This window comes from Camelus ferus, chromosome 6 (assembly GCF_009834535.1).
Source record: "Camelus ferus isolate YT-003-E chromosome 6, BCGSAC_Cfer_1.0, whole genome shotgun sequence".
Taxonomy (NCBI): Eukaryota; Metazoa; Chordata; class Mammalia; order Artiodactyla; family Camelidae; genus Camelus; species Camelus ferus.
This window is the reverse complement of record NC_045701.1, coordinates 18847575-18863616: the sequence shown is the minus strand read 5'-3', so window position 1 is coordinate 18863616 and position 16042 is coordinate 18847575. Positions and strand designations below refer to the sequence as shown.

General features: G+C 38.3%; 1 long non-coding RNA gene across 1 annotated transcript in view; it reads left to right on the top strand.

The window, feature by feature from the left end:
* Positions 1-15461, top strand: part of LOC116664127 — a 131111-nt gene extending 115650 nt beyond the window's left edge. Inside the window, exons 2-3 of the long non-coding RNA XR_004320476.1 lie at positions 11740-11776; positions 13330-15461. This is a non-coding gene — a long non-coding RNA (uncharacterized LOC116664127). The remainder of the gene's footprint in view (positions 1-11739; positions 11777-13329) is intronic.
* Positions 15462-16042: the final 581 nt, after the last annotated feature.

Below are 16042 nucleotides of genomic sequence, written 5' to 3'. Positions count from 1 at the left end.
GTGTGCCTGCTAAGAGCTATAAAGGAATACACTTGTGTATCAGCCCAAACTAGGTGAAGACGTATCACCTTGGCCATGAAGGAACACTGACTTATTAGTGGTCATCATTTTACAGACATGCAGGAGCCTCAGGCATTTCTACAATTTTCATTGTGTCTAAGGCTATCTCTGTTTTTCTTAGGGCCTTAAATAAGGCTATTGCTTCATATGTGAGGCTCTTTGGTCTGAGGGCCTTACTAGAGGGGCACATCTGAGTCGGCAGCTATGCCCAAGCCTTTCCATGCTAGAAGTGTTCTAGGATTTTGTCCATAAAAACAGTGTCTTATTTTATATGCTTCCCTGAATTTTGGCACACTAGTCCTTTTACTGCTGTCTGCTTTTCCTCACGCTTTGTAAGTAACCCTGATGGCTTCCAGCACCATGGAGACTCCTTTCTCTCAGGCCTGGCAGGAGAAGAGAGAGGGTCAGTGGAAAAACTGAAATAGAAGCCCCTTTTCCCTATTGGGGGGTATTCTCCACTGAAGGATTTGAAAGTGACTAACTCTTCCTTAATCCCATGTTAGCGTACATCGGTATGTATTTCCCCTACTGAAGCTGATGAAAGTTTTCTTGCTGGAGCTTACCAGGCCAGGAGTATCTATAAACCCAAGTATGGATGAGAAACCACACGAACTGTTCTCTAGTACCTGAAGGATAGCGCCAGTTAGGGGTGTCAGTATCGAGAGAGGAATACGGCCAATGACCTTCAATCCGAGCTTATAGATACATATAGGAAGTAGCAGGGCGTGAGGGAGGGGAGGACAGGGCCAGCCTGGTAAGATATCTGAGGAACCAGTGGGACCCTAATAAGACAAAACAGGGACGGTAACACAAGGTCAAATTCTATGATACTCATTGTATGTGTAGATTGACTGTGGCTTTCCTATAATTATCACACATTTGTCTTGGCGGCTAAGATATTATTTTAAAAACTGTTGGCTATACTATTTTCAGAATTTATTATTTCAGGATCAGTTTTTTTCCCCACAAGTGGTAAAAGTATGACCATAAAATACATTACAATTACTTGAATTTGGGGATATTTTTCAAATATTGGTCTCCAATGGAAGGTTAACTCATGTGTAATCTATCCTATCTCTTGAACCAACATCAGAGGACCCCTGTCTTTCATTACCTCTGTCTCTTTCATAGACACAAATGAGGTGACACCCTCATTCCAGACCAAGCTTGGACAATGTGATCAGAGGCTCATGCTCTCTGTCCTCAGCCCATATTATCACCTGATGTCCTATCCTATGAAAAATCTGGGTGATACTGGCATTAAGGTAAAGTAGAAAGCATTTGGGGTCAGATCTGCATGTAGTTTGAATTCACAGTTTATTTTTGGTCATTTAATGAATATGCCTCATCTTAAAGGGACTTGACCAAACTAAAATAGAGGTACCATTTGTCTGTAGAATAGAGACACTGAAGTGAATCCTGGACTTAAATAAGGCTACATTAATTCTCATAAGCAAAGAATCCCCAGGTCCTGCAAATATGAGATGGGTATTAGAACATGTAGAGACAGGGCCAGAATGCCAATGTTCCAGGTACCTGGACTTGGTTCAGAAGACTTCCTGGTGTTTTAAATTCCCTTTTCTCCGTAACCACAGAGGAACATTCCCACTAACAGGACCACCTCATCTCTAAGCCAAAATCTTAATGCCAGTCTCTCTGGAGTAGCTTTCACAAGGCACTTCCTGTATTCATGCTGCTTGTACCACTCCCCATCCTAAGGTTTTTACATAGCTGGCTAACCATACACCTAGGGAGCACCTCAGAGGTTTTGCTACCCCCATTAGATAGCTTTTCACCCTCTTGCCCTGCCTACAGGAAGATTTTCAAAGATGTCTAGATTATCTTCATTGGGAGCACTCCAGAATGCAACCAGTGGTTTCAGTATCCTTTCTTTCTCCTTCAGGGTTGATGGCTACTGTGTTTCCCATGTCACTGTAAACTTTTCCCATAAGGTCAAGAGAACAAGGTCATAGTCAGTAACTAATAATGAACTGGTCATTCATGAGGTATTTGTGATGGACAACATCAGGACTGGTCCCATCTGGGAACCAGAATAAAGATTCTAGACCTCGAGCCAAGAAACCAGTGAACTTCTGCCTCTAGTTTTCATTCCATAATTTATATCCTATTACAGGAGTACCTCCTCTGTCAGCCCTTCAGACTGTCTCCTACCCAATCAGGAATAAGTGATACAGGCCATCCTAGGATGCCAAGCACAGGAGGCTATTTAAAGTGGGAGGTGTGTCACTTCCAGCGAGAGGACTGCTGGAGACTCATGAACCAATTCAATCAAGCTTTTAGTCTACAAAGGTATAGAGTGGCATTTTTGTCAGAAACACCGTTTAGGCCTCAGGTAGCAAGTTGTGAGGAAGAAAAGATGTTTTGGCACATTCTATCTTAAATCTAGGTTATACATTCTCAACAGTGGTGTCATCCCCAAGGGGGTAAAAATTGGTTCTTAGGGAGCAAAAAGCCTTCATCTTTTTATATGTAGAGCATAGATTATATACAGTTCATTACCAAATATGCAGTATATATAATGTCTAAATCATACTGGAGGATAATTAGAGAAAGTAGTAACAGTTCCTTAGGAAATGATAGCAATAAAAAAGGTAAACTCTGATTTTTATTATACTGACTTTTAAAAAGATAATAGTATTTTTGAGTCAATTTTCATGTAATATAAAATTCACCCTTTTAAAGTGCAGAGATCAATGGTTTTTAGTATTATCACATAGTTGTTCATTTCTCAACACTAGCTAATTTTAAAACATTGTTTTCATCCCAGTAAGAAACCCTGAACTCATTAGTAGGTATTCCTCATTCCTGTTCCCCACAAGCCTCAGTCAACTATTGATCTATATTCTGTCTCTATATTTTCCTATTTCTGACATTTCATAGGAGGGAGTCATACAATGTGCTGTCCTTTGTGACTAGATTTTTTCACTTAGCATAATGTTTTCAAGGTTTTCGTAGTGTAGCATGTGTCAGCACTTTATCCTTTTTACTGCTGTGTAGTATTTCACTATATGGATATACTACATGTTTATTTCTCAATGGATGGATATTGAGTTGTTTCAGCTGAAAGAAGTCTCTCTACCATTTATTGTAAGGCTGGCCTATTGGTGATGAATTTCTTCAGCTTTTTCTTGTCTGGAAAACTCTCCTTCAATTCTGAAGACCAACTTTGAAGGATAGAGTATTCTAGGTTGGCAGTTTTTTTCCTTTTAGCATTTAGTGTATTGTGCCTCTCCCTTCTGGCTACAAATTTTCTGCTGAAAAACCTATTAATTGTCTTATGTAGGTTCCCTTGTGCATAACAGGTTGTTTTTCTCTTTCTTGTTTTTAAGTTTCTCTCCTTGTCTTTAACTTTTGAGAATGTGTTAATTATGATGTGTCTTGATATGGGTCTCTTTGGATTAAACTTGTTCTGAACAGTCTGAGCTCCCTGGCTCTGGATGTCTGTGTTCCTCCCCAGGTTAAGGAACTTTTCAGCCATTATTTCTTCGAATAAGTTTCATCTCTCCTTTTCTCTCTTTCCTTCTGGGAACCCTAAAATCAAATATTGGTCATCTTGATGTTGTCCATAGTCCCATACGCTTTTTTACGATGCTCTGATGGATGCATTCCATTGCCTTTTCTTTGAGTTTGCTATCCTTTCTTCTGCTTCATCTGGTCTTCTGTTGAACCCCTTTATTGTATTATTCTGATCAATTATTGTATTTTTCACCTCTGTGATTTTTATTTGGTACTTTCTTATATTTTCTGTCTCTTTGTTGAAATTCTCACTTTGTTCATGCATTGTTCTCCTGGTGGGTATCGTTATGACTGTAATTTTGAACTGTGTATCTCATTAAAGTCTTTTTCTGGGGTTTAATCCTACTCTTTAGCATGGAACATAGTCATTTGTTTCTTCATTTTCCTTGACTCTTTTTTTCTCTGCATTAGACAAAACAGCCACCTCTCTGTCTTGCAGGACTACTCTTCTGTAGGAGATAAACCTTATTGTTTAACCCTGCCCTAGATATCTCCATGTTTTTTGATTGTCCAAGAAGCTTTTTGTTCTTAGTGGATCACAGTGTTCAGTGTGTCACAACCTGTCAGTTCCTGAAAGGGAGGTCTCAGTCTGCATCTGGATGAAGGCTGATTGGAAGCCAGACCCTCAGGCAGCAGCTTTTAAAGTATGTAAATATACCTCCTGCAGGGGATGACTGGGAGATGGGTGCTTCTCTCTGTTTTTTTCTGCATTTATCCCTGAGGGGATAAGCCCTCTGGAGTGAGGAAGAGGGACAGCACAGAGATAGCACCCACTGGCCTCTATGGTCTTTGATGAGTATTTCAGTTGACCCTTGGATGTGTGTTTAAATAGAAATCATCCCCTTAGACTGAAGCTTTTAAGATAAGCAAATAGGCCTCTTTCATGGAAAGACTGGGGACATTTCAGTCTGCTCTCCTCTGTGCCAGAGCCCTGGGGGGTTATCCACCTGTAAATTATCTGACCCCTTTAAGAACTGCTTCTCAGTTCACGATAGTCTTAGGGGGTTGGCTTTCAAAGCTAGGTTGCTTAGGGGCCCATCTTTCAGGTACAAAGCTTAAAATTTGAATGCCAGATGTGGGGTTCACACCCTTCTGTCCTCAGGGAGAAGCCAGAAGTGGTGACCTCCTTCCAAATTAGGGGTCACTGCACTGGGGGTGGGGTTTATGGTGAGACTGTTTCTCAGCCTCTCCTACCTGTTTCGATGTGAGTTCTCCTTGTTCAAATGATGTGCAGGAGTCACTCGGTTTCTGGATTTCTTTCGGAGGAATTGTTCCCATGCAGCTGTAGATTCAGTGTGCCCACGGGGGTAGGTAAGTTCGGGATCTGCTGTATTTGCCATCTTGAACCAGAGCTTAGTTCTTGTTTTATTTTAAATCTGGCTTCCTAATGATCACTCTTGGTCAGTATAATTTAGACATCATCCAACAACCAAGAAGAAGCTTTTCTTAAATGCCGTACCTGTATGTTCTCCACCACTGAACAGGGACGTCCATGGGATAAGCATGTCTTCAGCTTTTTCCTTCCTCCTTGCACAGGGTCTCAAGGTCAGCCAGAGGTGAGAAACTTCTCCTTTACCAGGCACCATATATCATTCAGATCTTGACATTTACTGTGTCTCCTGTGACTGTCTAGTTTTCCGGAAGTTCCTCTAGAATTCTGGGCCAGGCTCTTATTTTCAGCAACTGAGATCCGTCTTAGGCAGGTGTGATATTGCCAGCAGATTATATTGATTTTGGTAATGCCCTAGGATTAGAGGATTCCCCCCCTCCACCCCCGAGATGAAATTAAATAGACATAATACCTTGGGCATAGAGATTTCTTAGTGAGCTTCATCTGTATTTAAAGCAACTACGATAGCGATTCAGTGTCTCCATTAACCTTGAGGCCACTGGATTTTATAGTTACTGCACCACTGACATGGTTAGAGAGGGGAATGCAAAAATACCAAATTAAAACTTTTTTTAAAGATACGAAAATTTAAAATCCCACCATTTTACCAAGGTTCACTAGTTTCTCTAGGATAGGTGATTTGTAGTGCACTCTGATTTCTGAAGTGGTTTAGTTGTTTTGCCAGTCATTTTCATGCTTTTTGTGGCAGTGTTCACTAAGGTCCTTACTCCCTCGTCCTGGCAGTCAGTCTTCATGTAGCCCTTTGTTCTCTGCTCCAGCACAACTTGTGGGGACATGGGACCTAAGGCAAGTAGGCTGGGTGAGCTACAGAGAGGCCCATGTATCCACAAGTAGCTGCAGCAAAGAGGAGCTGATCCACGTGGCTGAAAATTCATCCTATCTTCTGTACCATGAGAGCTGTGTAATCAGAAGAATCTGCAAAACCCTGGACACAGTAAGTGCCTCAACTGATAATACTGATTATCAATATTATTTTAGCCTGAGTAATGAAAGAAGGCACGAAGTAGATGATTTACTTACTTCTGTAGCAGGTTCTTCTGGAATTCTAGGCAGTATCCCCTTTGCCTGTCAATAACAGCACTTGTAACTGTGGTTAAAAAAAAAACCAAACAGATCATGCTTGACTATAGTTTCCCGATTTAAGTGCCTGCCAGACCTGTCAGCTTTTCTTTCCTCGGAGATCTGGAGTGTCCCTCAGCCGAAACGGAAATGGAAGATGAATCCACAAAGGGTTACCCTTACCAATGGATGAGGAGTCAGTGCATAAATGCCCCAGTCTCCCATTCTCCAGAGGGTCCACAGTGAAGGAGCTTTGGAAAGTGGAACCTGTAAAGAGTCCTCTCAGAGAGTACAAGTAACTGAGGATAGCTGGCCAGGAACTCGTGAATGCGGCCCCCTGTGAGGGCAGGCGGTGAGAGTCATGCTTAGGCTTGGACGGGGAAAGGTGGACAGGAACACAGTGGTTGGGGTAGGTAACCAGTCTGGTGGTGCCCCATACACTGTTACATGGTACTTCATTTTCTAAGTTTCTACCCATTAAGCAGACATTAGAAGACATATTTACACTTTCAGAGGAAAGAGAGTAAACCTTGGCAAAGAATCTAGTGGACCTGGGGGAGAATCATGCAAGTTCACTGAGAGAACTATTTTCATTTTAGGGAGTTTGCACTGCTGCCTTTACATTCTGAGTAACAGATGTTTAATTGTGCCACCTGAAAGCTAAGGTTTTGCTGTGACAAATAACTGAACACTACTGAAAACGTACCTTTCAACTCTAAACAGGTTACAGATCTGCCATTTTGCGAAACACTGCATCATTTGTATGTAGAGATTAAGCTGATATATGGGGTTATTTCCTTTCCAGTGATGTTTCACACAAGAGGAATCTTGTTATTCCTGAATGCAAATGGAAAGTTAAGATGGCAGTTAGAGAACAGAAACAGATAAGTAAATACAGACCTACTCCATCTCTTCTCAAGAGGGGAAAAAAAAAACAAACCAAGATGCACTTTATCTTAAATGGCTGTTACAGGATGCACTGAGCAACTTTTAACTACGGTGAATTAACCTATGGCTGATAGGATACTCATTACACTGTGATTAATTGGAATGAGCTTGCCTGGCACTCTTGAAGCTTTTTCTCCTTCAGAACAAGATTGGTTAGTGGGTCATAATTCCCTTAACACTGAAGTCTCCCAGGGAGACTGAGCTCTGGTTGCCCACATAGCTACCCTTCTTTGTCTCTCTCTTCATCCTTGTCTTATATTCCCTGCTCCTCCCCTTCAGATCTTGAGATTATTTTCCAAAATGCTGACCTGCATCCAAGTCCTTGTCTCAGGATCACTTTTCAATGACATCCAAATTAGCTCATCTCGATTCCATTCATAATGCCTGTACCTTTTCTGGCTCCGTGAAAAATTTCCTGTGAGGCATTAAAATTAAACCAGGCCTTGTTTAATCTGTGACTGTTCTGTGTTGCTCTTTCTCTTACTCCCAACTTTCTGGCTCTTCTGCCAATCTTTATTTTTGGCAACTCAGTTTCACGTTACAAGTTCAAGCCAAAATTTACTGCTGGGCCACAGATAAGCTTCTCAACAGAAGTTTTGTGAGGAATAAAGAGAAATAGTCAATTGGAAGATAATCTTGCTTTTAAGTGAACTTGTTTTTATAGAGTAGGAGAACCCTAACAAGCCACTAGGGACTAGCAATTCAGTCGCTGGTTGCTTCACAGCATCGCCAATTTTTTTATCTACTCTACTTTTACGCTGTTTTCTAATCTTTGACCTTGGCCCATCACCTCTTTGCCATCTGGAATTTTACAGCCAGAGCTGTTGAATTCTTGCATGGACCAACATCTGTTTTTCATTTTCCCAACAAATAACTAAGTTGAACAGAATTCTCTTGGATAAGGCTCAGTATGCTGGAAAACTAAGGAATTACCCCAGTGAAGTCTGTTGCCACCCAAGAGATTACAGTTCTTAACTGGGATGCCAATTCATCTTCATTCCCTAGGTGATCTTTGATGCACAGTAGGTATTGGTTCACATTTCTACCACATACATGGACCTCCCCAATTTAGACATTATTTCCAAATGGTTTTCCATCATTGCAGTATACTCATAAGTAGAGAGAAGATATAGAGCTTAAGATAACTTTAAACTTTTTCTAAAATGGACCACACCTTCATTAAAAACATCTTTAACATATATTCTATAACCCATGTAATAAAATTTAAGTACTTACTGTCAAGAAATTAACATGCATACAGTTAAATTTAATTTTTCAGTACTATTGACATATAATTGACATGTAACACTGTATATGTTTAAGGTTTACAGAATGACTTGATTTACATATATTGATATGATTACCACAGTAAATTTACTTAACATCCATTATCTCATGTAGTCTAAAAAGAAAAACTTTTCCCTTATGTTGAGAACTTTAGGATCTACTCTCTTAGCAACTTTCCAATAGACCATACAGCCGTGTCAACTATAGTCATGATGTTGTACATTGTACCCCTAGTACTTACTTGAAGTTTGTACCTTGTGACCACATTTGTCCAGTTCCCTCACCTCCAACCCCCAACCTCTGGTAACCACAGATCTTACCTCTTATTTTAAAAAGTTTGTTCCACCTATAAGTGAAATCAGATACTCTTTGTCACTCTGACTGACTTTTGTATGTTAATTTTGTATCCTGCAACTTTACTGAATTCAGTTATTAGATCTAACAGTTTTGGGGTAGAGTCTTTAGGATTTTCTAATACATAAGCAATTAGAGACAATTTTACTTTCTCCTTTCCAATTTGATGACATGGATTTCTTTTTCCTGTAGATTGTTCTGGCCAGGACTTTCAGTACTATGTTGAAAAGGAGTGGTTAGAGTGGGCACTGTTTTCTTGTTTCTGATCTTAGAGGAAAAGCTTTCAACCTTTTACCATTGAGGGTGATGTTAGTTGTGGGCTTATAAATAAACCTTATTATATTGAGGCATATTCATTCTGTACCTAATTTAAGGCCTTTTACTAGGAACAATGTTGAATTTTGTAAAATGCCTTTTCTATATGTACTGAGATGATCACATGATTTTTCCTTCATTCTATTAATGTGATGGATCACATTCACATGGAGTGATTTACGTATGTTGAGCCACTTTTGCATCCCAGGATCGATCCCACTGAAACACAGTAATGATCCTTTTAGCGTGCTGAATTTGGTTTACCAGTATTTTATCAAGAATTTTTTTCATCTATATTCATCAGGGATATTGGCCTGTAGATTTTTTTTCTTTTCTTTTTCTGTAGTGTCTGATTTCGGTATCAGGGTCATGTTGGCATCGTAAAATGAATTTGGGTGTATTCCCTCCCTCTTTGATTTTCTATAAGAGTTTTTGTAAGTTTGAGAAGGATTAGTGTTAACTCTTCTTTAAGTATTTGGTAGAATTTGCCAGTGAAGCCAGCTGGCCCTGCACTTTTCTTTGAGTTAGTATCACAAGTCTCCAGTCACCTCACCAATATTCGGTCGCATCAGATTTGGCAGGTTGTATGTTTCTAATAATTTTTCCATTTCTTCTAGGTTGTCCAGTTAGTTGGAGTTTACTTGTTTATAGTAGCCTCTGATGATTCTTTGTATTTCTTTGGTAACAGTTATAATGTCTCCTCTTTTGTTCATAATTTTTTTGATTTGGGTCTTTTTCAGTTTTCCTCTTATGTTTTCTAGGTTTATACCATTGTGGTCAGAGGAATTACTTAACACAATTTCAGTATTCTTGAATTTGGTAAGACTTGTTTGTGTCTTACCATAAGAGTATCCTAGAAAGTGCTCCATGTGTGACTGAGAAAAATGTATATTCTGCTGTTTTCAGATAGAATGTTCTCTATGTGTCTATTAGGTTTATTTGATTGATAATGTTCAGACTGCTGTTTCTTCAGTGATTGTCTGGATGATCCATTCACTGTTGCATTGCTGTTCGTTTCTCCTTCTAGTTCTGTTAGTTTTGCTTTATAGATTTGGGTGCATAATTATTTACAGTTGTTACATATTCTTGGAGTATATATGATATCATCAATATCTTTTTCCATCCTTTCATTCTCAGTCTATGTGTGTTAAGGCTAACGCGAACCTCTTGTAAGCAGCATATTGATACCTTATTTGTTAATCGATTCAGATACTCTGTCTTTTGATTGTAGAATTTAATCTATTTACGTTTAAAGTAATTATTGAAATGTAGGGGCTTACTATTGGCATTTAGTTAATTGTTCTGGTTGTTTTGTAGATGCACTCTACTTCTTCTCTTCCTGTCTTTTTTGTGTTTTGATGTCTTTTGTATCAGTATGCTTTGATATCTCTATCATGTTCTTTTGTGTTATTACAGGTTTTTCCCTAGTGGTTACCATGAGGCTTACATAAAATATCTTAAAATGTTAACATCCTATTTTAACTGATAACTTGAATACTATTCCTAAACTTTAAATTTTTACTTCTCCCTTCACATTTTTGATCATTGATGTCATAGTTTAACATATTATTGGATAAACAATATGAAAAAAATATTTTAGTTAGGGTTATTTTTATACTTTTTAAACTTTTAACAGTATTAAGGGTGTTATGCATTTCTATTACCATATTATGGACTCTAACTTTATATATTTACCATTAGTTTTACACTACCTTCTGTTTCTATGATGTTAATTAGCATACTTGTGCTTCCACTCAGTGAAGCCTCATTAGCATTTCTGGTAAGGCAGGTCTGGTGCTGAGGAACTCACTCAGCTTTTGTTTGCTAGGGAAAATTTTTAATCACTTTGTCAGGTATAGAATTCTTGAGTGACCATTTAAAAAAAAAAAAGTTTTAAATATATCAATCCATTCTCTCTTGGCCTAAGAAGTATCTCTTGCAAAATCTACCCACAGTGTTATTGAGGGTTCCTTTGTATGTAATCTGTCTTTTCTCTTGGTGCTTTCAAGATCTTTCTTTGTCTTTGACATTTGACATTTTAATTATATTATGTGTGTCAGTGTAGCCCTGTGCAGGTTCAGCCTCTCTGGGGTACTTTGGGCCTCATGGATCTGGATGTCCCCTACTATTATTGTGTTGTTGTCAATTTCCCTTTTGTGTTTAGAGGACAATGTCTATCTTTGTCTCTTGTTACCTTTTTTAGCTTGAAGTCTATTTTGTCTGATATAAGTATTGCTATGCACACTTTCTTTTGGCTGCCAACTGCTTGGGGTATCACCTTTCATCCCTTTACTTTATGTTGGTCTTTAGAGCTAAGACAAGTCTCCTGGAGGCAGCATAGAGTTGGATCTTATTTTTCAATTTATCCAGCCACTCTGTCTTTTGATTGGTAAATTCAGTTCACTTATTTTTAGGGTGATTATGTGTAAATGAGGACTTACTACTACTATTGTGTCTCTGCTCTAGATTTATGTTTTGTGCTTACCATGAGGTTTGTATAAAACATCTCATAGATAAAATAGTCCTTTTTCTGCTCAAAGCATCCTATTTTTATTTGCCTATATAATCCCATCCTTTTCCCCTTTTATTTATGTTTTTTGTCTCAAATTTCCCCTTCTTCTGTTGAGTTTGTTACCAAATTAAAGTAAGTATAGTTATTTTTACTGCATTTCCCCCCTTTAACTTTTACAATTTAAAAATCTATTATGTTCTAGTTCTATTTATCATCTTGCTCAAAGTTTTGTGTATTTTTGCCCTTTTGTTTCTAGAGTTTCTAGAAGAGCTGCTTTCAACATCTCTTGTAAGGTAGGTCTAGTGAATTCCTTCAGCTTATGTTTGGGAAAGCCTTTATTTCTCCTTCATATCTGAATGGTAACTTTGTCACCCAAAATTATCATCTAGCAATTTTTATTTATCTTTCAGTATTTTGAGAATATTATTGGCCTCTCTCCTGGCCTATAGAATTTCTGCTAAGAAATCTGATAGCCTAATGGGAGTTTATTTTTTTTACCTGGATGCCTTTAAAATTCTTTTGTCACTGACTTGTATATACATCTTATAGAGGGTCTTTTTGTATTGAGGTAATTAGGTGTCTTCACAGCCTTATGACCTTTACCAGTTTTGAGACGTTCCCTGTTATTGTCACCTCCTTAATGGAGCTTGATAGTTCTCATAGATTTTTAATTTTCTCACCTTTACCTATATCATTTCTAGATTTCTACCTTCAAGCTGTCTAATCTTCTCTTTCATATGGCCTGCTCTATTTCCAATGCTTTCTAATGCATTCTTCATATTTTTTTACTGAGTTTTTCAGCTAGAGAATCTGCTTGGTTCTTTTCTTTGTTTCTTTATGACAGCTATTTTGAATTCTGTCAGTTACATTACAATATTCTGTGACTTTAAGATTTATGGAGAATTGTTAGCTTTTGTGAAACCATGTTACTAAAGTTTTTCATGGTGCTTGATGAGTTGTTCCTCTGCTGGCACATTTAAAGCAGTAAAATACCTTTCTTTAGGTTTTTTCCCCTTATGTGGCACTAAAGCACAAGTTTTGAGAATAAGAATTGTCCACCCTCCATCACCTGGGGCACCAGCATTGTGAGCACCACCTCTGTGGCTGGCAGGCCAGGGTTTTGGGCCCCACTGCCTCCCCTGCTGCTACTGGGTTCTCTGGCACCGTGGGCTCAGCGTCCATGGCCTGGAAGCCAGGGTTGCAGGCACGACCGTCACTTGATTCTGCCTCTTTTATGTGTTCCCATCCACCTACTTTTAGAGAGAGGTTTGGATCTCTCGGGCATCCTGGTGGCTCAGGCAAGGAAACCTTTGTTAGTTATGGATGTTTTCATGGTTTTAGATTGAAGGAGAGAGACAAAGGCAGTGCTTTACATTACTATGATGCTGCCATCACTCTAAAAGACAATACACTAAAATGTGCCCAGTCTTTCTGTGAAAGACGCCTATTTGCTTATCCTAAAAGCTTCAGCCTGAGAAATAGGCCTTCTAATTTCACACACAACTAGGGGCCAACTGCAATATTGCAGAGATGGTGGAAGTTTGCTGGCACCATCTTTGCACTCCGTCTTGTTCTAGGCCCCTACTATCTCCTGAAAAGGAACTTGTGTACATGTCAGCAGCCCACGTTTTTCAGCTGCCACCCAGGAAATGTACCTTTTTAATCTGCCTCTGGTGGCCAGCAGGTCTTCTGTTTCTTTGCTCATTACCATTCTATAGAACACATAAACAGTTCTTAATCAGCTATGTATCTAGGGCAGAGCAAACCAGGAGACAGAAATTCCCAGCCTTTCCTTTAGAGAGGCCAGCAAGAGTGCCCTCTTCACTGTCCCTCTGCCCTGCTGCAGGTCACCAGTGTCTCAGAAGAGGAGTTTGTGCCCAGTAAAGCTCCATAGCTTTAGGCCACATCCCTTCAGGATGCAGTGCAGAATGAGTATTCAGACATCTTCATCTCCCAGTCTTCCCCTGAAAGAGGTACATTTTCATACTTTAAAAGCTGCTGACTGAGATCTTTCCCCTTTCCCTTTGGGACACCTGAGGTAGTCGTATCCTTACGTACTGGGAGCCACTAAAAACACAAAGAATTGAGGGGCAATAATGATCTGGGACAGGGCTGACCAAAGTTTTATTTCCTACACAAGATAATCCTTCAAGACTAGGAGAGGTGGCTGTTTTGCCTAATGCAGAGAGACCAACAAAGAGTAAAAATGAAGAAACACAGGAATATGTTCCAAAGTGAAAAAACAAGATTAATCCCTAAGGGAAAAAAAAGGTAAGTAATTTACCTGGCAAAGCAAAGAGTTCAAAATTATAGTCATAAGGATGCTCACTGAGTTCAAGAGAACAATACACAGAGTGAGAATTTCAACAACAAGATAGTGATTTCTGTTTGGTACTTCCTTATATTTTCTGAGCTGAATAAAATAACTGAAAACTTCCATAGAGGGGGTCAACAGCAGACCAGATGAAGCAAAAGAAAGGATTAGTGACTAAGACAGATCGGTGGAATTCATCCAATTAAAGGAGCAAACAGAAAGAATGAAGATAAAGGGAATTATGGGCCAACATTAAGAGGACATATATATTACATTATAGGTCTCAAGGGAGAAGAGAAGATTCAGGAAAGCCGGAGAATTCTCCAAAAAGACCCATACCAAGGTACATTGTAATTAGTCAAAAGTTAAAGAAAAAGCAACAAGAGAATAACATGTGGGTTCCTTTTTATGTAACAGGTTTGTCAGCAGAAAATTTGTAGGCCAGAAGAGAGAGGCACAATATATTCAAAGTGCTGAAAGAAAAACAAAACAAACAAACAAAAAAAACCCCCTCAAAAACGCTCTGTCAAATAGTCCTTCAGAATTGGAGAGAGAGAGCTTTCCAGACAAGAAAAAGCTGGAGGAGTTTACCACCAATAGACTGGCCTTACTTCTTTCAGCTGAAGTATGTTTTCCGCTTCCTAATTAGGGTTCTTAAGTATACATCTCACTCACTGGATAAGGTAAATATATATTAAGAATTAACTTCCCACAATACAACATAGTTTATTGAAGGCTAAAGAAAAAGCAGTAAAAATAATATAACTACACTAATTTGTTAATGGATACATAAGATAAAAGAATATAAATTATGACAGTAAAAGCATGATACATACTGGGAGAGTAAAACTGGAGAGCTTTAGAATGTACTTAAATTAATTCATTATCAACTTATAATTGACTTATTTACATAAAATATCTTGTATTTATATCATGTTAACCACAAGTAAGAAAAAGATAAAGAAATTCTATGCATTACATTACAGAAAATCACAAAGAGAAAAAAAAAAACAAAGGGATTACTACAAAACAGCCAGAAAACAATTAACAGAATGACAATAGTCCACACCTATCAATAATTATTTTAAATATAAATAGACTAAATTCTCCAAAGGACAGAGCAGCTGGTGGATTTAAAAAAAAAGAACCAACTATATAAGGGACTCACTTCAGCTTTGTGGGCACAAATTTGAAGACTGAAAGTAAAGGGATGGATAAAGATACTCCATGAAAACGTAAACCAGAGAGCTCAGGCATCTACCCTGACAGAGTAGACTTCAAGATAAAGGAGTCAATCCAACAAGACATAACATTTGTAAGTATTTATACACCTGACATAGGATCACATAAATATATAAAGCAAAATTTAATGGATTGAAACAGAAATAGCAATATAATAATAGTGGGAGAGTTAAATACCCCACTTTCATCAATGGATAGATGATTGAGATAGGAAATCACTAAGGAACCACTGGCCTTAAACGGCATGTTAGACTGGATGAACTTATCAGATACTTACAGAACAGTCCATCCAAAAGCAAGAGAATACATATTCTTCTCACACACCAACGGAACACTCTCCAAGATATATATTAGGCCACAAAATAAGTCTTAATAAATTCAAGAAAATTGAAATAGCAAGCATTTTTTTCCACACAATGCTATGAAACTAGGAACCAACTATAAGAAGAAACTGGAAAATTCACTATTTTGAGATTAAATAACATGCTAATGAATAACCAATGGGTCAAGAGAAATAAAAATATTTCTTGAGACATAAGATAATACATATACAATGTAGCAAAAGCAGTTATATAGGTATTTATTGCTATCACCATCCCTATTATAAGAAACATAGAAGATCTCAAATTAACAACACAACTTTATACCTCAAGAAACTAGAAAAAAAGAATACACTAATAGAAATAAAGAAATAAACAAGATTAGAGTGTTTTGAACCTTTAGCTAGACTCACCGAGAAAAATTAGAAATGAAAAAGGAGAGTTCACAGCAGATGCCACAGAAATACAAAAGAACATAGAGACTACTATGAACAATTACAAGCCAACAAATTAAACACCCTAAAAAATAGTAAATAGAATGTTTCCAGGAATTTATCCAAGACTGAACCAAGAAGAACTAGAAAACCTGAACAGACTACTAGTTAGGAGATTGAATCAGTAGTCAAATATCTCCCAGCAAATATAAGAAGTCATATCTTCCAGGACCAGAGGGCTTTACTGAT